We start from the raw sequence: 25292 nt of genomic DNA on the forward strand, positions 1-25292 counted from the left end.
TTGCCATCAATGCTTACATAATTATGTGGTACATGTGTATGACTTCATTCTTTCTTTCTGTGGCTGTACCATTTGCCATATTTAACAGAAGCATAGATTACCAAATCTTATAGTAGAAAGAAATCACAAATGTCATCATTCTTTCCACATATTCAATAATGCCGTCGACATCAATTAATATATATGTATATGTGTATATACATGTATGTAAATATATATATAAACATTTATTGGCCTTTTATTATTTTTTTAATTTTAAGTTTAAACACTTAGTTCTGCAAATTTTTTTAGTTCCAAATTTTCTCTCCCTCCCTCTCCTCCCCCTTCACCCCTAAGATTGAATGCAATTGGATGTAGATTCTCCATATAGTTTCACATTAACTTATTTACATAATAATGAAGTTGTAAAGAAGAATTATAACCAATGTAACAAATCATGAGAAAGAAGAAACAAAATCAAAAAAGAAGGAAAAAAAGAGACAGTAGAGGAAATAGTTTGCCACAATCTGCATTCAGACTCCTTCATTCATCCTCTGGATGTTGATAGGTTTTTCCATCATGAGTCTTTTAGAGCTGTTTTTGAACCTTACATTGATGACAATAGTGAAGTCTATCAAAGTTAGTCCTTATAGATACTGTGTGTCTGTAATCGTGTATAGTGTTCTCCTGGTTCTGTTCCCCTCACTCGGAATTAGTTCTGATAAGTCTTTCCAGCTTACTATGAAGTCCATCTGCTCCTAATTTCTTAAAGCACAATAGTATTCCATTACATTCATATACCACAATTTGTTCAATCATTCCCAAATTGGTGGGCATCTCCTTGATTAACAATGCTTTGACACCACAAAAAGATCTGCTATAAATAGTTTTTTACATGCTGGTCCATTTCCCTCTTGTGTTATCTGTTTGAGATACAACCCTAAAAGTGATATTGCTGTATTAGTGGGCATGCACATTTTTATACCCCTTTGGGCATAGTTCCAAATTCCTCCCCAGAATGGCTGGATCAGTAGACAATTCCAGCAACAGCAAAGCAACAACTCCTGTTCACAGCAATGTAAAAATATTTCATTTGTCCCCCATTCTCTACAGCATTCATAATTTTCCTGCTTTGTCATAATAGCTGACCTGACAGGAGAGATATGGTACTTAAGAGTTGTTTTCATTTGCATTTCTCTAATCAATAGTGATTTCAAGCATTTTTTCATATTACTATAGATGACTTTAATTTCCTCATCTGAAAACTGACTGTTCATATCCTTTGACTATTTCTCTTTGGGGGAATGACTTGTATTCCTATAAGTTTTGCTCAATTCCCTGTATATTTTAGATATAAGGCCTTTATCACAGACATTGGTTCTAAAGATTTTTTCCCAATTTTCTTCTTCCCTCTTAACCTTTGTTACATTGGCTTTGTTTATAGAAAAGCTTTTCAATTTAACATAATCTAAATTATCCATTTTGTACTTTGTAATGTTGTATATCTCTTGTTGGGTCATGAATTCTTCCCTTTCCCATAAATCTGACAGGTAAACTATTCCATTGCTTATAGTATTGGATTTTTTTCCTAAATCATGAACCCATTTTGACTTTGTTTTGGTATATGATGTATGATATTGGTCTTGGCCAGTTTCTGCCATACTATTTTCCAGTTTTCCCAGCAGCTTTTGTGAAATAGCGAATTCTTAAACCAGAAACTGGACTCTTTGGGTTTATCAAAGAGAAGATTGCTATAGTCTTTGACTACAGCATCTTGTGTTCCTTACCTATTCCATTGATCCACCACTCTATTTCTTAGCCAGTACCAAGTTGTTTTAATGACTCCTGCTTTATACTGTGGTTTAATATCTGGTGTGGCTAAACCATCTTCTCTAGCATTTCTTTTCATTAATTCCCTTGATATTAGGGAACTTTTGTTCTTCCAGATGAATTTTGTTATTGTTTTATCCATCTCTGTATAATAATTTTAGTAGTTCAAGTGGTATGGCACTGAATACATAAATTAGTTTAGGAAAAAATTGTCATTTTTATTTTATTAGTGCAGCATAACCACAAACAAATGATGTTTTTTCCATTTATTTAGATCTGACTTTATTTGTGTGGAAAGTGTGTTGTAATTGTGTTCATATAGTTCCTGGGTTTGTCTTGGCAGGTAGACTCTGCAATGTTTCATAGTATCCACAGTAACTTTAAATGGCATTTCTCTTTCTATCTCTGGCTGTTGCACTTTATTAGTAATATATAAGAATGCTGAGGATTTATGTGAATTTATTTTATATCCTGCAACTTAAAGTTATTTATTTTTTTAAGTAGTATTTTTTTTTACTTGATTCTCTAGGATTCTCTGTGTAAATCATCATGCCATCTGCAAAGAGTGATAACTTAGTTTCTTCTTTGCCTATTCTTATTTCTTTTTTTCTTTTCTTATCGCTAAAGCTAACATTTCTAGTACCAAATTGAATAACAATGGTGATAATAGACATTCTTGTTTCATCCTGATCTTATTGGAAATACATCTAGCTTATCTCCATTACATATAATACTTGCTGACGGTTTTAGATAGATGCTACTCATAATTTTATGGCAGACTCCACTTATTCCTATGCTTTCTGGTGTTTTTAAATAGAAATGTGTGTTGTATTTTGTCAAAGGCATTTTTGCATCTATTGAGATAATTATATAAGGTTTCTGCTAGTTTTGTTGTTGGTATGATCAATTATGCTAATAGTTTTCCTAATATTTAGCCAGACTTGCATTCCTGGAATAAATCCTACCTTGTTATAGTATGCTATTCTCATTATAAGTTGCTGCAATCTTTTTTCCAATATTTTGTTTAAATTTTTTGCATCTATATTAATTAGGGAAATTGTTCTATTGTTTTCTTTCTCGGTTTTGACTCTTCCTGGTTTAGGTATTAGTACCATATTTGTGTCCTAGAAAGAATTTGGTGTGACTCCTTCCTCAGCTATTTTGCCAAACTGTCTAAAATATGGGAATTAATTGTTCTTTAAATGTTTGAAAGAATTCACATGTAAAATCATCTGGCCCTGGAGATATTTTCCTAGGGAATTCATTAATGGGCGGCTCAATTTCTTTTTCCTGAGATGGGGTCATTTAGGTATTTTATTTCCTTTTCTGTTAACCTGGGCAATTTATATTTTTGTAAGCATTCATCCATTTCCCTAAAGTTGTCAAATTTATAGGCATGCAACTGACCAAAATAATTCCTAATTACTTTTTTAATTTCCTCTTCATTGGAGGTGAATACACTCTTTTCATTTTCGATACCAGTAATTTGGTTTTCTTCTTTTTTTCTTTTTTTTTATCAAATTGCCCAAAGGTTTATCAATTTTATTGTTTTTTTTTTCTTTCATAAAACAAGCTCTTAATTTTGTTTTTTAGTTCAATAGTTCTCGATTTCAATTTTATTAATCTCTCCTTTGGTAGTCAGTACTTATAATTTGGTATTTAATTGGTGATTTTCAATTTGTTCTTTTTCTAGCTTTTTCAGTTGCATGCCCAATTCATTGATCTTCTTTTTTCTATTTCATTCAGATAAGCATTTAGAGATATAAAACTTTCCTTAAGAAGTGTTTTTTTTTGCATCCCATAAGTTTTGTTATGATGTCTCACTGTTGTTATTCTCTTGAATGAAGTTATTAATTGTTGCTATGATTTGTTCTTTGACTTACTGATTCTATAGGATTATTTATTTTCCAAGTAATTTTTAGTTTACTTTTCCATTTTTTATTGCAAACAATTTTTATTTCATCATGATCTGAAAAGGATGCATTGAGAATTGCTGCCTTTATACACTGTATTGTGAAGTTTTTATACCCCAGGTTATGGTCAGCTTTTGAGTATGTTCCATGCACCACTGCGCAAAAGGTATATTCCTTTTTATCCCCATTCAGTTTTCTCCAGAGAGCTATCATATCTGCCTCTTCTAAAATTCTATTCACTTCCTTAACTTCTCTATTGTTTATTTTTAGCTTAAATTTATCAAGTTCAGAGAAGGGGAGATTGAGATCCCCTACTAGAATAGTTTTGGTGTCTATTTTTTCTTTTAACTCTCTTAACTTCTCCTCTAAAAAAATTGTATTCTATACCCCTTGGTGCATAGATGTTAAATAATGATATTGCTTCGTTGTCTATGATGCCTTTTAAAAGGATATAGTTTCCTTCCTTATATCTTTTAATTTAATCTATCTTTGCTTTTGCTTTGTCTAATATTAGGATTCCTACCCCCCCCCCTTTTTTTTTACTTCAGCTGAAGCATAATATATTCTACTCCAGCCTTTTTACTTTTACCCTGTGTGTATCCTGTTTCAATATGTTTCTTGTAAACAAAGTATTGTAGGATTTTGGTTTTTAATCCATTCTGCTATCCTCCTCTGTTTTAAAGGGAGAGTTCATCCCATTCACATTCACAGTTATAATTATTATCTGTGTCTTTTTCTCCATCCTATTCCCCCACTTTATGTTTTTATTTCTCCTTCTTCCTTTTTCTCAAAAGTTTTGCTTTTGATCACTCTCTTCCTCAGTTTTCCCTTCCTATTGACGCCCCTCCCTTATCTTATCCTTTTCCCCTTGCTACTTCTTCTCTTCCTTCTAACCACACTCCCCTTTTCTTTTCCCTTTCCCTACCTACTGCCTGTAAGACATGTTTGATTTCTATAGTTTTCATAGTATGTTATTCCCTCTTTGAAACAAATCTTATCAGAAACTCAAACACTGCTCTTCTCCCTCACTTCTTTCCTCTACTATGTTTTTGTGCCTCTTCATGTCATGTAATTTACCCTTTTCTACCTCCTCCTTACCTCTTTGCAGACCAATCCCTTTAAAACCCTTAATTATATTTTTCTCATTATACTAATTATTTCATACTGACACCCTCAGTCTATGTATATTGCTTTTGTCTTAAAAACTGTACCATTTTCAAGATTGACATATAGATACATATATGTATATATACATAATCATATCCTGCACACACACACATATAAAATATATATAACAGTATAATCCTATATGATGAAGTAAACAATTTCCCCTTATTGAATAACTAGTTCCCCCCCGTTTATCTTTTTATGTCTCTCTTGGGTTTTGTGTTTTAAGATAAAATTTTACATTGAGCTCTGGCCTTTTCATCTGAAAGGTCTGGAATTCCCTTATTTCATAGAATGCCCATGTTCCTGCCTGAAAAATTAAGCTCAGTTTTGCTTTTTAGTTGATCCTCCATTGCAGTCCAAGCTCTGTTGTCTTCCATGATATCATATTCTAATTCCTCTTGTCTTTTAATGTAGAAGTAGCGAGATCCTGAGTGACCCTGACTGTAGTACCACAATATTTGAATTGTTTCTTTCTGGCTGCTTGTCATATTTTCTCCTTACCTGATAATGATGGAATTTGGCTACTATATTTCTTGGAGTTTTCAATTTGGAATATCTTTCAGCAGGTGATCAGTGGATTCATTTGATAAGTATTATATCCACTGGTTCTAGGACCTTGGTGGCAGTTATCTTTCATGATTTCTTGAAGATACTGTACAGAATTTTTTTAATCATGGATTTCTGGTAGACCAATAATTCTTAGATGTTTGACTGATTTTTGATGCCTCACAGAGTCATTAGCTTCTACTTGCCCAATTTTAATTTTTAATGTATTGTTTTCTTCATTTAGCCTCATTTTCATGCGGTTAATTTTACTTTTCCAGGTGTCATTCTCTCCTTTTAGATTCTGCACATCCTTAATCATTTTTCCAATTACCTTTTTAAAGAGTTGTTCTCAACAGTGATTTTTTTTTTCCATTTTATCTTTTACCTCCCTAATTTGGCTTTTAAAATAATCCTTGGGCTCTTCTAGGAATATTTTTTGGACTTGAGACCTGTTAACATTCCATTTTGAGGTTTCAGATGTGGGTATAGTGTCAATGCTGTCCTCTTCTGAATTGATATTTTTTTCTTCCCTTTCTCCACAAAAAGAATCAATAGGCCCTGGCCTTCTGCATTGCTTCTTTCTGGTTTTTTTTTTTCTTTTCTTGGATTTTAAAGTGAATATCTTCTTCTGGGGCTGATGGGGCTCTGTCCTATGCTTCTCCTGCTGGGAACTTTCGGTCTGGTTACTGGCTTTGTGTACTGTGGACTCTGGTTTCTTCAGGTGTGGGGGAGGGGCGGTCTGGCTGCTGGAAGTCTCCTCTTCCCCTAGGGCTAAGTTACAGCTTGGGTGGTCTCAGCAGTTGAATGCGCTGGTGTCTGCCATTTCCACTGGCTATGCAAAGGCACCTCTGTGTTCCTGGTGTTGAGGGGTGCTGGGTCCACCCCCCTGAGGCACAGGAACTCCCACTGAGGAACCCACTTCTGGTTCCTCTATTTCAGGGTTTCTCCCAAGGGAGTATTATCTGGGTGAGGAAATGAAAGATAATAGCCATTTTACCTGGTCATCATGTGTTTCAGAAGTTCAAGAAGGCAAGTTTCAAACCTTTAGACTATGGACTGCAAGGCTGAGGAGTAGTTGCTCTCACAGCCACAGGCACATCACTGCTGTATCCCATATATCCAACAAACTCATCCTAGCCTGAGAGGCCTGAAGATCACCACCAGTTTCTAGGGCCCAGTGTTTTCCCAGCCCCCTCCTATCTTTTAATGTAGAAGCTGCAAGGTCCTGTGTGATCCTGACTGTAGTTCCACACTATTTGAATTGTTCCTTTCTGGCTGCTTGCAGTATTTTCTCCTTGATCTCATAATTCTGGAATTTGCCTATAATATTCCTTGGAATTTTCAATTTGGGATTTCTTGCAGGGAATGACTGGTGGACTCTTTCAATGACTCTTTTATCCTTTGTTTCTAGGACCTTGAAGAAGTTTTCTTGATGATTTCTTGGAAGATACTGTCCAGGTTGCAGTGTTTCTGCATTTACCCAGGTTACACTGATGCTTCCTGCAGGTAGGCTGAGGTTTCTAAGAGCCTTGGGTCCCCATGGCCAAGCTGCTTCCACCACTGCTCTGCCTACTGGACTGTGGCACCTTGGCCTCCGTGGCCTGGCCAGCTACTAGGAGGATCAGTGCAGCTGGAGAGGGAGTGGTTTGTCCCAGGAGACAAACCACATGGAACAGCTATCCCTGCATTGTGCTGAGGGCTCCCGGGAATGGCTGTACCCAGCAGGTGCCCTTTGCCTTACCTTCTCCACCAGGCTTCCTCCAGGCAGTGCTGGAGCTGGCCCGAGTCCCAGGTATATCACAGCCTGCATCAAGTCTTCTGTCCCCTTGGGGGCATGTATTGGGGATCCTTGAAGAGTTTGCCCTTTGTTTCCTTTGATTAATTCAGTGTCTTTGATTGAGTCTTACTAGGTACTAAGCTCCAGGCCCAAACCCCTATCTATTAGGTGCTAAGTCTATGTGGGTGTGAATTGGTAATTAAGGTGGGGCTCCAGGTGAGGTTAATGAAGGGAGGTACTAACACCAAAACCAATCATAGGAGACTAAGTTCTGGTCACTCAGATGAGGTTTGATAATGTCTGAAACTGTATGAAAAGGGAGATCAGAGCTATTTGCTTAAGGCTCTCACTCCTGCTGCCACTGGACTCCAGGCAGTCGCTGTAAGGGCCTTCTGGCTGAACTCGGATGTTGATGTTTTTCTTGGTAAGTATGAATTGTATTTGGTCTGTTTGTAATTTGTTTGTATTTGCTCTGAAGTTCAAGGTGCTGGCTTTTTCCCCTGAACTAAGTGAATGGTGTTTGTAAATTGAGATTGTTAACCCCTTAATGTTGCTTTCCTTGGTAAAGCAGATCAAAAGAACATGCACTTGCAGAATTCTGTGAGTTGGTTGTTGTTGGTTTTATACCCCCACAGCAACTGCTAGCTGAATTCTTGAAACAGAGCGGCAGGTCTACATGGAGAGAGATGGACTCCTGGATTTGGGCTTGACTGAGGCCTAGGGTCCACCCAGGGGTAGATGTGTCAGCTGGCAGCCACAGAAGAGAGGGGCACTGTTGATTCACTCTACCCCACAAGGGGACATTAGTCACTAGGTAGCACCCTTCAGCTATGAACTTTGAGGAGACTGGCAACTGCACCTTCCCCTGTTCACCCACAACCTTAGCATGGAAGGGAACTGCCACCCATTCAATTAAGTTCAGCTAAGGTTCTTATGGCTTGTGTGCACCAGTGATTTTGCAGGGAATCAGGTATTTCAGCTAGCTATGCAGCTTTACCTCCCATCCCAAGGCCATGCTAGTGAAGTCTCTGGTGGGGAGAATGATAACTAAAGTTGGCCTGGTGTTGGGCATGGAGTGTGAGGATCTGTTGTTGGGGGGAACAATTCCAGGGATGATCTGTAGAGTTACTCATGACCAGGAGCTGCAGGAGTCAGTGATGAGCATCAGCACTCCTTGTATCCATGATCAGAAATTCCCATTATTCCAGCCAGCTGAGTCTGCCAGCCAAGTGTCTGGTACCATGCACACCCCTGTAGACTGTGGCAGCAGGTCTGGCCCTGGAATCTTCCTCTTCAGTGTTTGGAGCCACTTTGGGGAGGCCTAGCTGGGTAGCACTCCCCCATATCAGGATTTCCTATGCACGTTTGAGGCAGACCAGGCCGTTCACCATAACTCTTGTGAGATGGTCCTGGATTAAGGCTCTCTGTTGTTTGGGAAAAGGCAAGAAAGGGCCCACTTATTCTCTGATCACTCACTGCTAAGAAGCTATCAGTACCCAAGACAGTTGCTACCTTGAGCCATCTGTCCAGAGGTGCTGTAAGAAAAAGGAATTGCTTTGATCCCAGCTTTTGTGTTAGGATTCAGCAACATCTAACATTCCAATGTACATTCCAATGCTTCCTGGTGTTTCAAGTGCCCAGTGAGTGATGCCAGTCTTGGGAGATGTTAAGTGGACATACTCTGGGAGATTAATTTGAGGGGTGGGGTTAGCCTTGGGTAGGAAAAATAAGTCTTTTCCTTGAGGGAGATAAGGGATAGCCCCTTGTGAAGACCTCTCCCACCACTACCACCATCACCACCAAGGGGCCTACCCCAATGGGTAGGTAGCACCTATCCTGCAGATCTTGCACATCAGAGAGATCTTAGAGGGGAAAGCTGAACTGGCCCATCAACTAAACTTCCCCTTTCCAGGTAGACACTTCTGCTAGAGCCGGGGATACCCCAGCTTGGTGAATATCTCACCTTGGAAATGAATTAATGCATTGGTTTAGGAGGGGCAGGGATGGGAGGCAGAAAGGTGAAGGGGCCTTGGATGCACTACAGTTATCCTGATATCAAATATATGTGTTGAGAGTGGTATTTGTGGGGAGCTAAACTCTCTGTGAAGTGGAAAATAATAATAATATATAAGTACATAGACTTTCATTGTTTCACAACCATTACTTTTTCCATTGTCAACTTGCATCCTATCAATATTGTGTGGCAGACATTGTGACTATGATTAGCCTCACCTTCTAGACAAAGAAATGCTCATGTGAAATACCTTTCCCAGATCCCACAGAAAGTAAATGATCATGCAGAGAACAGATCCCAGGTATTTTTACTTTAAGTATATTTGTTATTTTTCCTTCTACACACATGTAAAACTTGTTGTTTAATTGTTATAAAGGTATAAATGAAAAAAAAAAAAAAAACAACCACAGCAGCAACAGCAACGTGCTCCAAACAAACATTTCCACAGTTAATGATGTTTTTTATTTCTGGGTAAAAGTGAGAATAATTTAAAAAGAAGAGTACTTACACTTGTTTGTAGCTTGTGGAGCAGCTTCTCTCACATGTAGGCCTCTAGAAAAGCTGTCTCAAATTTAAAGTGCTCAGTAGCTACTGCAAAGCACAGCTAATATGTATCAACTAAAGTGTGTACTGTTATGACAAGCAAAGGATACATTAGTTCAAATGCGAAGAATTTGTGTGGCCTAGGAAATAATATGAAAAAGAATACTGGGATGTGATTATGGTACATTTTTTCCACAGGTTTATATACCAACACAGGTTGAGCAGAAGAAGCTTGTTAGTCAGTTAACTGGCATTTACTAATTGCCTATTATATGTCCACCACTGTACTGAGCACTAGGGATATAAAGCAAAACAAGCCAAAAGTTAAAAAAAAACATACACATGCACACACACACACACACACACACACACACACACACCAGTTCATGCTTTTAGTGTGTGAAAGAAAGTAGACTGTAAGAAGAATGGACAGAAAGCAAGAGCTGGGTTTTGAAGGGTTTGCAATACCAAATAACATTTTATATTTGATGAAAGATGTAATTACCTCACTATTGGGAGCTACTAGTGTTTACTAATTAGGACATTAATATAGTAAGATATTTTTGAGAATGATATTCTTGACTTAGAATAGGGTGGATCATAGTGGGAAAAGACTTGAGAAAGGGAGACCAACTAGAAGGCTATTGCAATAGATTAGGCATTAGTTTATGAAAAAATAAAATCTGATGCTAGTTGTGTGAGTGGATACAAAGAGATGTATACGGGATGCCCTGGGAAATTAAAAGTGAAAAGATGACAAAAATGTATATGTGCAAACATTTTAAGGAAGAAATTGAGAATGTTGAAGAATTTGTAAGCCTGCATTACTAAAAGAATAATGGTATTCTTGACAGTAAAAAAAAAGTTTGAAAAAGGGAGAGATTGTGGGGAAAACATGATGAGTTTTGTTTTAGACATATTAATATAATATTATTATTTCTTTGTTTTTAATTTTTATTATATTATTAAATATTAAATCTGCTTGGAGATATCCAAAAGTTAGTTGATTAGTTAAGACTTGATCTCATGACAGAAATTAGAGATGGACATATTGATCTAAGAAACATCTCTGTAGAGACAATAATTTAACCATGGGAGCTGATCATATAGGCAAATAAGAGACTGATGTCATGTAACATCCGGAAGGTATATCTGACAACAGAAAGAAGCAGCTAAGTGAAAGTTTGGCCTAGAATAATTATTCTTATACTTTTTGGTTTCAAGATCCCTTTACCTTTGTCAAAATTGTTGAAAACATTTTTTCCCCTTTACTAAATGTTAAGAACACCAAAGAGCTTCTTTTAGAGGCTAACGTCAGTTTATTTTTCCACTCAATAGTATTTTTTTCAAAATATAATTTACTACATTCAATTTTATAAGATTTTGAGTTCTAATTTTTTCTCCCTCCCTCCCCTCTTCCACTCCTGTCCCTCAACACCAAGAAAGCAAGAAATCTGATATAGGTTATATATGTACTATCATATTAAACAAATTTAACAATCAGCCATGTGGTAAAAGAAGAATCAGAACCAAAAAGAAAAAAATAAACAGCAAAAAAGTGAAAATAGTGTGCTTCAGTCTTCATTGAGATTCCAAAGTTCTTTTATGGATGTGGATAGCATTTTCCATGATGAATCTTTTGCAAGTATTTTAGATCATTGTATTGCTGAGAAGAGCTAAAGTCTATCACAGTTGATCATCACACAATGTTGCTGTTAATGAGTACAATGTTCTCCTGGTTCTGCTCATTTCACTCAGCATCAGTTTATGTAAGTCTTTCCAATTTTTTTTTCTGAAATAAGCCTGCTCATCATTCTTATAGTATAATAATATCCCATTATATTCATATTCCACAACTTGTTCAGCCATTCCCCTATTGATGAGCATTTCCTCAATTTCAGATTCTTTGCTACCACAAAAAGAGGTACTATAAATGTTTTTGTACATGTGGATCCTTTTCCCTTTTTATGATTTCTTTGAGATACAGACCTAGTAGTGGTATTGTTTGATCGAAGGGTATGCACAATTTGAGCATAGATCCAAATTGTTATATGGAATAGTTGGATCAATTCACTACTCAACCAACAATGTATTAGTGTTCCAATTTTCTCACATCTTCTCCAACATTATAATTTTCCTGTTTTGTAATGTTAGTTAACCTGATAGGTTTAAGGTTGTACCTCAGAGTTGTTTTAATTTTCATTTCTCTAATCAATAGTGATTTAGAGCATTTTTATATAACTATATTTAGCTTGAATATCTTCATCTGAAAACTGCCTATTCATGTCTTTTGACCATTAACAACTGGGGAATGACTTTATTCCTGTAATTTGCCTCAATTCTCCACAGATTTGAGAAAAGAGGCTATTATCATAAATGGTTGCTGTAAAAATTGTTGCCCAGCTTTCTGCTTTCCTCCTAATCTTGGTTATATTGGCTTTGTTTGTGCAGAAAGTTTTTTAACTTAATGCAATCAAAATTATCCATTTTGCATTTCATAGTATTCTGTATCTCTTGTTTGGTTATAAATTCTTCCCTTTTCCATAGATCTGACAGGTCAACTATTCCTTGATCTCCTAATTTGTTTATGGTATCACCCTTTATGTCTAAATCATATACCCATGTTGAACTTATTTTGGTATACGGCTGACAATTTGCTTTCTGCAGTGTGGCTGGAAGCCTCGCGGCTGGCCTGCTCAGCCAAGAACAACAGGACTCTGTTGCTGATCTGTGCTGTGGCTTAAAGGCTCCTGCTGCCTTGGCCAGACACTGTCTGTGTTGCTGGGGCATGCTCTCCTCTCATTCGAGTGGGACAGACCTTTGAAGTTCTTCTAAGTTATCATAACCAGGAAAATCATTTCATTCTGTCCCTCTGTAGGTTCTCTCACTCCAGAATCTATTTAGAGGTTTGATTTAACATTGTTTCCAAGGGAATCTGGGGAGAGTTCAGGCAACTTCCTGGATTCTCTCGACCATCTTGGCTTTGCTTCCTCAAAGAATTTTTTTTAATTATGTAGGTTGTATTAATTTGTATTTATTCTATTAGAAATTAAAACTGACAAATTTTAAAATGTTTATTAATTCATTTAGGACAATAATAAATGTATTGAATGATAATATATTTTGAATAAATAACTATATTTCCAAAAATAATTAGAATAGCATGGTTTTACATATTTGTTTTTGCAAATTTCTTTTTAACATCTGGCTTATTCTCATACCCTGCTTTCTATTCAGTATATTGTAGTGTGTTGGAGGTTTTTGTTTTTGTTTTTTAAATAAAGGAGAAAAAAAAATAAGCCTTACAGAGACATGTAGTTGGAAAAAAGAGTCATATTTTAATAAGAAAATGTAATCTTAGTGTTATTGGCACAATAGTTTGACCTTTAGGACACACTAAATGGATCACCAGAACATCAGGGGTCTGTGGAATGCCTTTTTAGAACTGTTAGCAAGTGGTATCCTATGAGGAAGATGAAGATAGCAGCAAATGGGTCTGGGGGGTCTCTGGATAACTGGGGAAAGACCTAGAGAAAAAGAAAAAAAAAGAAAAAAATCAAGAAACACATCCTGGGCAAAAGGAGGACTTCCTCAGAATGACTTGAAGAAAGGCAGATTCTTAGAAGTGAAATAAACTGACACTGGACTGAAGAAGGCCTCACAGGGCTCAATGGGAATTCTGAAGTTAAGACACAAATCTTTAGGTAGATGGCCAGATCATGGGCTGATACAGACCAAAGGAACATATGTGCTATGGTAACATATGTGAATGAGCATATACAAGGAACATGTGTGTCTGGCATACATAATGTGAAGAATATACATATAAGGAGCATATATAGCCAGGGCAACTCTTACTTTATATAGGATTGTCAATGTACTCTAGTAATATTATCATACTGATCTTAGTGCTGATCTTGGAATTAAGAAAATCTGAATTCAAATTCTCACATCTTGGCTTTTCCCTTTTGGTCCCTGAGCCTCTCTCTATTTTCATCTTCTATGTTTAACCTCTTTGAAGCCACTATCCACTAAAGCACAGTGTCTTTACAACCTGTCTTTGGCAGTGAAGTCTAAAAGAATAGCATATGGTCAAGGATATAAGCCACCAGGGCTAAGGGTAGCAAACAAAAGCAAGACACAATTCTTCAGATGAATATTGCTTAATATCTTGACTACTTGTGTCTTTCACTGGTTCAAAGTCTATGGTTGTATTTAGAATTAGAAAATGCTTTATAATACCTCTTTAATACCTGATTGGGAATTTGGTGCCTTCTTGCCTACAAAACATTCTGAAGATTCTACCAGAAAACAGTAACCCTGAATCTGTTTGATGGCTATGTCCTTGAATTCATCCCAAACTCTGGGTCCCCAAGTCCCTCCTAATTGACATTCAAATGAAATTGCACATGAAGAAAATTATGTCATGACAAGACCATTGCCTTTTTCTCTCGCTGACTGAAAATCCTGGTTTATAACATGGAAATTAACTTATAAATGTAACCTTGTAAACTAGATTTTTGAGGGGGAGGGAGATACAAAGTTTAAAGCAGTTTTTGAGGGCCCTGTGCTACAAACTATAAGTTGATTTTGGGGTAACTGCAAGATTGAATAAAGGAAGGGACTGAGCTGTGTAAACTTTAAGGCAGCAAAACTCCTTCCAGTATTGAATCCTAAAGTCCAATAATTGTAATGTTAGCATCAGAAAGCAGAAGCTGGAGAAATATTGTGAGGGTTCAGAGTGAAAGATTTAGGTTTTATTCAAGAGGAAAAGCAAACCTTTGTTAGAGATTTCCAATAATGAAATGGGCTACCTCAAGAGGGAGTAAATTCTGTCACACTGGATTCCTTCAAGTAGAGGCCAGATGATCACTTATCATATATGTGCTCTGAGAGTCTTACTTCAGTTCCTCATTCAACTGAGTTATTTCTGAAGCAGCTTCTGTTTCCGTAATTCTGTTTGTTTTCAAGTATTAGGTTGTTCGTTCAAATTCTGCTACAGATTGAAGACTTGATTTTGCCTTTAACTTATCCAAGGCATATTTCCTTTTTTCATCCACCCCTCCTACCATTCCTATAAATTTCTGGAAGGAAAGAATTGTTTTCAGGAAGCATATTTCACTGCCCATGTTGTCTGGGTAATTGTCTCTGCTCTCTGTTTTTCTTACCATAGAGAGCCAGTGAAATGCTTTAAGATGCATTCTCACCTAACTTCAATATACTGACAAAGCAAGGCCACTAGTATCAATTCACACATTAACCATTTTAATTTCTTTATATGTTATATTATAATTTTAATGTGGATGTCTTATTGAAGATATTATATTCTCATTGCATAATAAATCTAACAGAAACAATAAAAATAAAATATAAAGCTTAACAGAATTTTGGAAAAGTTAGTTAGAATATATGCTTTAAATGGCTTAGTTAATGATGAAGTTGAAATATCATCTGCTTCTCCTAATCCCTTTTTGTTTGTGTAGATCTCTCCTTGTGCTCACTGATTATTACATTATTTTTTCTAATCTTCCACTCCCCTACCCTCTCTTACAAGTGTATTTCTCTTCTCCTGTCTTTCTATTTTTCTCTTAAAATCATCAAGATATAAAAGAACAACTCAAAGGCCTTAATTAATTAGATTCTCTATATGACTCATGATGATGACAGGGTTCAGAGGTGACACATATATCGTCTCCCTCTCTTTTAAAATCACAAGTTTATCTTTGTTTAGTCGTTTGTTATTGTTTATTCACACATGGACTCTGTTGTCAGTTTGCCCTGGATTGATGACACAGAAGTATGTAGTAGGCCACAAAGGTGGTGGGCACCATCACTGGCAGGCAGCTAGAAAGCTTTATTTTTCCAATGACTGGGAGTACTGAGAATTTGTAGAACCTCAGCCTCTCCCTGGTATCCTGGAATAACACAACAACGAATATCCCAGGAAAATAGCAATAAGACCAGCCCAGACCTTCACTCCAGAAGTATGGCAGCACCCAGTATTAATCTCATGCAAAAAATCAGAAAGTAGGGAGAAAGAGTAAGCAAACAAATAAATAAAATAATCTCACCATAAAGAGCTATTCATTGGCAGAGAAGATCAAGACAAATACAGAAGAGGAGAAGAACAGCAAAAACATCTACAAGGAAAACTTTAGATGAAAGACACCATCTCGGCACAAATTTAACTGAAAGACCTGGAAGAAATAAAAGCAGATTAAAAAAGAGTTAAAAATATTTCTATCAATGAAATGATAGGACTTAAAAAAAGAACTTCAAAAATAAATAAAAGTTATAGAAAAGAGAATTAGAATGGAAATTAGTAGTTTGGCATAAGAGGCCCTCCTCCATTCAAATTTTGTAGGATCCTGAACTGGTTTTTTATATGACCAAGGTTAGAGTGCTCCTGGTCTCCATCTCTGTCAGAGAGCTGGAATATTTTGTTTGTTCAGTGACAGGCTCTCCTTTTGCCTGGAATCCCTATCCTGATTATTCCCTTGCACATAGGGCTAGATGCTAGAATTACAGCGTGTCTCTTTTCCTGGGATCTGGGCCGCATGAATGCTGCTTGTTTCTGAACTCCTTTCTTTCTTGGTATGCTTTCCACTATCAAGGAACATAATTCTGGCAAAGAGACTCCCTTCCATTTTGCCCTGATTTATGACCCAGTGCTAGAAAGTAGACCACAGAGGTGAAGGTAAGCAATTGTTCTTAGTTTGGTGATTCTCTGGCAAAGGTCTGCGACACCCTCCTGCTCAAGTGCTCTAACTACAATATGATCCTGGCCTGATGCTGACCCCAGTGTCTGTAGGCCTGTCTGTTTTCTAGGCAGATCAGGATTGGATGCAAAGATCATTGTGATTTTTTTTTCTGAAGTTCTTCATACAGATTCCATCTGGTACATATTCTAGCTCTATTTGTAGTAGTTTCATAGAGGGGAGCTGCTTTTTACGTCTGGCTTCCTACTATTCCACCATCTTGGCTTCTCCCCAGGAACACATCTCCTGCCCTCAAAAACCACCTTACTTAATAAAACAAATGAAAGGGAGGAATAACTATAACTCAATATGATAAAAAAATGCATAAGCTTAAATAAAATCATAGTAAACTAGTGTATTATAGTCATACAATAAATTAATTCACATAATGGTAAAGAAAAATGCATTTAAAAACTGAAAAAACACAGTAATCATTTATAGCAAAATCCTAAATATTTTAGGCAGGATTTATTAGACATGATATAAACATTGCAGGTCCTTTTTAAAAAAAATATATAATAAAAATATATACCTAAAGTCAAGACTAAAAATAAATGAAAAATTATTTAATTAAAAATACTAGATACACACCAATAAACATAGGGGACATGTTCTGGTTCTTCATTTATTTTCAAAGAGGACCAATGACCTCACAATGTGCTTTTTGGGGGCTGATCACTCCAATATGATTCCTCAAGGTTCTGCCACAGATTGGACCTAAGTAGTCCTGTAGAACATTTTACTTGGAGATGTCTCAGGTTTTGCACAGCTCACATTTCCTCTGTACTACTGTGATTAGGGCACAGGAGGCTGAGGTCCTTTCTAGAGATGAACTGCAAACATTCAAATTCTCTACAGAGAGTGCTGCTTCCATAGGTTGGTCAGGTATAGGTCACAAAAATATACATGTATACATGCAAGAATTTCTGAGCTCCTACTATTAAATGCAAATTAATATACATATATAATATACATATATATATATATATATATATATATAAAATGTTAAACAAAAAATGAATTCAAGCATAATATGAAAGAGAAGATAAAATTACCCCTACATACAAACAAAATTATATTTTTCTTAGACATGAAAAATCAACAAGGAACTTGAGATAATAGCTTCCCTAATAATGCACTATGCACATATTTTTCCACATATATTCTTAAAATACAAAAAAAGACAAAAAGATAAAAAAATAGAAATACATTAAAATTAACTCCACAATACATAAAATGTTTGGATACAAATATATAAAGAAAAAAGGAAGACCTTTGAGATCATATCTAGTTCTAGATTTATGGTCACATAATGCTATGCAAACACAATGACAAAATACTTTATATAAATTTTAAAAGCTTAAAAAATTGGAAATCTATTCATTTCAGTTCATCATACAATAAAAATGTTTATATATATATATATATATATATATATATATATATATATATCCATGCATATTTGCATGTGTATGTGTTTATGTATATGAATAGACACAAATATTTGGATTTGGTTAATTTAGCTACCATATTTTATGATGTTTATTATTCGAGATCAAAGGAATAACTAAATTCATTATATTTTTTTTCAAATCTAGAATTACAAGATAAATAATGGAAAAATAGAAATAAAAGTCAAGTATTTATCATCAAATAACTATCAAAATTAATAAACATATAAGAACAAAAATAGTTTTTCAGAAGGGATTCCTTGTCAATTAGAACTGCTAGGTGAGATGGAGCCAAGATGGCTCACTAAAAACAGGGTTATGTTGGAGTTCTCCCCCAAACCCTCCACATACCTGTAAAAAGTGACTCTAAACAAATTCTAGAGCTACAGAAACAACAAAATGATGGAGTAAAGTAAATCTCTGACCCAAGACAACTTGGATGGTTGCCAGGAAGGGTCTATTACATGGGACTGGGAGTGGACTGTAGTCCAACATGGTCCATGCCAGCATAGACCTGGCCAGAGCTGACCTTAGGGGACTGAATCACTGGCAGCTGTGGTGGTTTTCAGACTTCTCAACCCACAAATGCCAAAGACAAAGTAGAAGGTCAGTGGGGAAACTCTGACCTGGATGAGAGAAGAGCATGGATTGGGCCAAGACCAGGGCAGCAGACGCAGAAGAGTCCACTGGGACAGTGGCTGCAGTAGCTGCTTCCAAAGCTACAGGTCTACAGATGATGGGAGGCATCAAGTGGCTAATCAGAGCAGGAATTCAGGGATAAATTAAGGGTTGAGAGAGGAATATATTGGGAGAAGAAGAAAAGCAAAGATAGAATGGGGCACTGAAGCAGGATCTTGTTTTGCATTGCTTGGATCTGTATCCCAGTCCTGAATGGTGGTACTGGGGTGAAGAGGAATGCTGACATGGCAGAGATTGTGGCAACTATGGAGAGGGAATGCTCCTCACACTTCCAAGGTAGAAGAGTGCTTATGGTCACTCACAGAACAGAGCACAGGCCAGGAGAGGAGTTAAACCCTCTCTTTGATCATACAACCTTAAAAGAACTGAAAATTTACAAGTGCTTAGAAGTATATCTGACAAGAGTTGTGCAAAACCCCTGAAATTTGGGACAGAGAACTCTCCACTATGGAAGTAGAGTCCTACCTTGACAAAGAGCTCAAAAGTCAAGTAATTGGCTGTGAAAATGAGTAAATGACATAAAAAGTCAGACTATAAAATCTTACTTTGGTGATAAAGAAGATTGAAACATATAACAAGATTATGATTTTGACAGAGTTCACTGTAATAATTCAAGAGCTCCTGTTCATATCAATATCAGTACTTCCTCTTGTACTATGCATTAAAACCACACTATTAATTTTCTTCAGCATCTGGATGATGTTTTTGTCCCTTCTGATAGTTGTTAGTTGTCCTAGAAGAAGTACAAATTTAATTTTCTTTCAATTTGGAACTGAGTGATCCCCTTGCTACTCCACATTTGATGGAACTGAGGTCCTCAGATGTCTTTCAACATTTTGTATTATACCTCATTATGGGCAGAAACTTCCTGAACATCAATCATTAATCATTTATTAATTTTGAACTACTTTCCAGGCACTGTGCTACGGACACATCTATTTATTGTACCAGAGCCTCTTACTCAAGTTTCTAAACCTCTAACTACTCCCCAACTATGCACCATGACTTTCTTTAATGTTTCTTGGAGACTGCCATCACTTGTCCACTTGTTCAAATATGTTTAGCTCTGCACTTAATTACTTCCTGCCAATGTGTTTGTCTGTGCATAGACATACATACATATATACATGCACAATACACATATAAACATATGTGTCTAATATTAAATAAAAAGAAATATTACTCAAGTGATCTTTTTTTTTTGTTTGAGCCTCTTTTTTTCTTTGTTTAACTAGCAGAAGGTAGAGCTAAGGATGAATTCTGAATACCACTTGCATGGTCAGACTAAATGATAACCAAAGTAGATAACTAACTTCATGTCTACAATGAGGTATGAGGCATATTATAGAGATACAAAGATAGATAGATGGATAGATAGATAGACAAACAGATAGATAGATAGGTTCTTTGATAGTGTTTGGGAAAAAGTATAGAAAAGTTCCATGCCGTTCTAGCTGTCTTATTCATTGGACTTCTTCAAGGGATAGTATATGAAGACTTGTCAGAGATATTAAGGCAAGGTCTCCTCCATGAGCATGGGTTGGACTGGACAAGTTCTGATCTTCCTTTCTAGGATTCAGTTTCTTTCCTATTTCCTTCCTTCTTTCCTTTTCTTCCTCCCTCCTTCTCTTCTTTTCCTCCTTCCCCTTCCTTCCTTTTCTCCTGATTTACTTATGTGAGTTTGTATATACATTATGTGTGTATGTTCAGACTTAGAGATATAGAGAGATTGAGAGATTTATACCATGCTTCCTTATCTTGCTGCTGAAGGCAAAATTATTTAATTTGCAAGAAAAACCACTGAGGCAGAACTCTGAACCGATAAACATTTATTAAAGGGACTGTAGCCCTTCAATGAATAGGACCTTAGATCTTCCTCACAACCTGATATGTCTCCTTTCTCTAGGGCCTTAGTTTTATAGTATTTAATACCCAGACACACAGAAAAAGCAATACAAAATGCGTAGCTTTGTTGGTCCATAGACATTGATTTTTTTTTCCCTTCAAATTTTTTTTTCCTTTATTTATTTTTAGTTTACCACACACGGTTCTACATAGTTTTGAGTTCCAGTTTTTCTCCCCTCCCTCCCCCCTCCCTCCCCAAGACGGCATGAAGTCTCATATAACTGTCATGTATAACTTCGCATTGAATTAATTTATGCTCTAGTCAAGTCGTGGAGAAGAATTTTGACCAATGGAATGAATCATGAGAAAGAAGAAACAGAACCAAAAGAAACAAAACAAAAAAAAAACCCAAAACCAAAAACAAAAGAGAAGCAGAAAAGGCGAGCATGTAGTGTGCCTCAGTCTGTATTCAAACTTTGCAGTTCTTTCTCTGAATGAAGATAGCATTCTCCATCGTGAGTCCCCTGGAGTTGTCCTTGCCCCTTTAGGTTGCTGAGAGAAGCGCAGTATGTCAGGGTTGGTCCTCACGGAATCCACATATCTGTGGCTGTGCACAACGTTCTCCTGGCTCTGCTCCGCTCACTCAGCATTATGTCGTGTAGGTTTTTCCAGGTTGTTATGAAGTCTGCATCATCCCCATTTCTTATGGCACAATAGTATTCCATCACCTTCATATACCACAGCTTGTTCAGCCATTCCCCAATTGATGGGCATCCCTTTGCTTTCCAATTCTTGGCTACCACAAAGAGAGCTGCTATAAATATTCTTGTACATATGGGTCCTTTTCCCGCTTGCGTGATTTCTTTGGGATACAACCCTAGAAGTGGTATTACTGGGTCAAAGGGTATGAACATTTCTATAGCCCTTTGGGCATAGTTCCACACCGCCCTCCAAAATGGCTGGATCAGCTCGCAACTCCACCAGCAATGCAACAATGTACCAATTTCCCCACATCCTTTCCAGCATTTATCATTCTCCTGATTTGTTATTTTAGCCAATCTGACAGGAGAGATGTGGTATCTAAGAGTTGTTTTGATTTGCATTTCTCTAATCAGCAGCGATCCAGAGCATTTTTCCATATGCCTGTAGATAGCTTTAATTTCTTCCTCTGAAAACTGCCTGTTCATATCCTTTGACCATTTCTCAATTGGGGAATGGCTTGTATTCCTATATATTTGGCTTAGCTCCCTGTATATTTTAGAAATGAGGCCTTTATCAGAGATACTAGTTGCAAAGATTTTCTCCCAATTTTCTGCTTCCCTCCTAATTCTTGTTGCATTGGCTTTTTTTGTACAAAAACATTTCAATTTGACATAATCAAAATTATCCATTTTGCATTTTGTAATGCTCTCTATCTCTTGTTGGGTCATGAATTCTTTACTTTTCCACAAATCTGATAAGTAAACTATTCCCAACAGCAAGAGATAGAAAGAGAAATTCCATTCAAAGTTACTGAAGGCACTATAAAATATTTGGGAGTCTATTTGCCAAGACAAACCCAGGGCCTATATGAACATAACTATGAAACACTTTTTCACGCGAATAAAATCAGATCTAAATAAATGGAGAAATATCATTTGCTCATGGTTAGGCCAAGCTAACATAATAAAAATGACAATTCTACCTAAATTAATCTATCTATTCAGTGCCATACCAATCGAACTACCAAAATTTTTTTTTACTGAGCTGGACAAAATAATAACAAAATTCATTTGGAAAAACAAGAGGTCTAGAGTATCTAGGATATTAATGAAAAGACATGCTAGGGATGGTGGTTTAGCCACACCAGATAGTAAACTGTACTACACAGCAGCAGTCATCAAAACTGCCTGGTACTGGTTAAGAAACAGGGGTGTGGATCAGTGGAATAGGATAGGTACACAAGTAGGTGAAATCAACAAGTTTAGCAATCTACTCTTTGATAAACCCAAAGAAGCCAGTTTCTGGGCTAATAATTCACTATTTCACAAAAACTGTTGGGAAAATTGGAAAATGGTAGGGCAAAAACTGGGCATAGACCAATATCTTACACCATATACCAAAATAAAGTCAAAATGGGTTCATGATTTAGGAGTAAAAGTTGATACTCTAAGTAATTTGGGAAAGCATAGACATTGATTTTGATCCTCCAGGAAGGCCAGAAATGATGTGTCATCATGGTTGGTCGCCGGATGGGCAAGGCAAGGGTCATCTCTGTTGACTAAGTGATCATAAGACGGGCACCTCCTCATGCTGGCTAGAGAGGGTAGTCTGGAGGTATGAAAATAAGTTGGGGAACTTGCCATATGACAACAAGACATCCTAGCCAGGTGGGGTTTGGTTACACACTCATCACCCAAAAGGGTGAAGTTCTTTTACTCAGCATTCTTGTGATTAGGCAAGTGAACATTATAACAGTTTTGTGAACATTAAACATATAGTTTAACAAGCTAATGAACTTACAGCTTGTAGTTTCAAGTTTGGGGCCTAATACAAGAATCTGTCCAATCTAATTATGCATAGATTATATCTATCTGTCTATCTATCTAGCTATCTATCTATCAGAGCAGCTAAGTGGCACAGTGAGTAGAGCACCAGCCCTAGAGTCAGGAGGACCTGAGTTCAAATCTGGCCTCAGACACTTGACACACTTACTAGCTGTGTGACCTTCGGCAAGTCACTTAACCCCAATTGCCCTGCCTTTCCCCTCCAAACAAAGAAGATATCTATCTATCTATCTGTCTAACTGTCTGTCTGTTTAAATGTGATAAATGTAATTCCTATACTATTTTATGTCAACTAGACTGACTAAATTTATTTTAGTATATGAGTATATCACTAATAATTGCTAACAATCATTACCCTTATAGAATCACACTGAACTGATTAATACTGACTGGAATAAAATAGAGCTCCAATAAATCATTCTTTATGGCCCAGCTTAGAGGTGCAACAGGCAACTCAGAAGCCAAATTCCCTTACTGATCAACATAGGAGTTTTAACCTGCCTTTTTTCTAGGCTGGACTGAATCACCCCTCCTTAGAGAACTGGTGGTATTTCTCTCCTATTAGCTCACAATATTAATCTCAAAGTTAGAAGGACCACCTGATAAGCATAACCCACTGCAGTGCAGAAGGCATGCTTGGCACCAACATGCTTAGCTCAGTGTCCTTTTCATAGTACAAAGCCAGGGGTGGTGAACATGTGTCCTTGAGGCCAGATGTGGTCCTCCAGATCCTTAAGTATAGCTCTTTGCCTGAATCTAAACTTCACAGAACAAATCTGTAAACTCATCATTGAGGAATCAGTTTTTTTCTGCATTTTTCCTCTCAGACTATAGAAAACTTATTCTCAAAATAAACCTCTTGGTTGACTTTGCTAACATGAAATTATGATCTAATTGCTAATAATAACTTTCCCACAGTTCTTGTCTAAGCTCCTGAGCCTGAAGTTCTTCTTCAGGGAATCTTCATTACATTTAGTGTTACTACTTTATCTAAAATCATAGCACTTTAGGTTACTGTTCCAATAACTTGTTTTCATCAGTATTTTGGACAAGTCTTGAGAATCTGTTTTCAGCCATACTACTTATGACAATGTTATCCTGAATGCAATCTAACATAAAGCTAATAAATATGTCCTTATGTATGATATAGAATGATATATTTTCATCCTAGACTGAGGAATAAGGACAGAATTGGCAATGCATTCAAAGAAACAGAATATACAAACGTGCAGAGGCAAAAACATGAAAGCACACATGGACACACAAGTGATGCAAAGAATATATCAGATTGAAATAACCAAAGAAGATATCAGGTTGAAATTGAAATAATCCACAAACAAATAACTGAAATTCATCATCATGAGAGACATCATTTTGCTTTTTAATTTTAATTAGAATGGTAGTATCTGGCTTCCTTTTTTAAGCCAGATATCAAGGTACATCATTCTCTTAAATTCCTTTCCATTTTTTCTTAAATTCTGATTCTCCACAGTTAAAAAACACTTTTCACACAAATAAAGTCAGATCTAAATAACTAGAAAAAATATCAGTTGCTCATGGGTGGGACAAATTACTTTGTTATCTACCTAAACTAATTTACTAATTTAGTTCCATACCAATCAAAATATCAAACACATTTTATGAAGATAGAAAAAAATAATATCAAAATTGGTCTGGAAGAACAAATGTATAGAATATCAAGGGAATTAATGAAAAGAAATGCAAGGGAAGGTGGTCTGTCCTTACCAGATAAAACTGTCTTACAAAGCAGGAGCCATCAAAACTACTTGGTACTGGTTAAGAAAAAGTGTGGTGGATCAGTGGAATACTTTAGGTACACGAGACTCTGTAGTCAATGACTATAATAATCTCCAGTTTGATAAACCCAAAGACTCCAGCTTCTGGAATAGGAACTCATTATTAAAAAAAACTGTTGGGAGAATTGCAAAATAATATGGCAGAAACTGGGCATAGACCAACCAAGATAAGGTCAAAATTAGTTCATGATTTAGACATAAAGGATGAGACTATAAGCATATTAGGAGAGCAGGGAATAGTTTCCTATCAGATCTGTGGAGAAGGAAGAATTTATAACCAAACAAGAGATAGAGAATATTTTGAAATGCAAAATTAATCATTTTATTACATTAATTTAAAGTTTTTTTTTTACCTTTGAAAAGAATGTACCTATTTTTATTTCAATAATTTTAACTGATATTTT

General features: G+C 36.4%; 1 pseudogene; it reads left to right on the forward strand.

Annotated features, from left to right (window-relative positions):
* Positions 1–6977: 6977 nt before the first annotated feature.
* LOC118847248 lies at positions 6978–8633 on the forward strand (annotated as a pseudogene).
* The last annotated feature ends 16659 nt before the right edge of the window (positions 8634–25292 follow it).

This window comes from Trichosurus vulpecula, chromosome 4, assembly GCF_011100635.1.
Source record: "Trichosurus vulpecula isolate mTriVul1 chromosome 4, mTriVul1.pri, whole genome shotgun sequence".
In the NCBI taxonomy this organism is placed as follows: Eukaryota; Metazoa; Chordata; class Mammalia; order Diprotodontia; family Phalangeridae; genus Trichosurus; species Trichosurus vulpecula.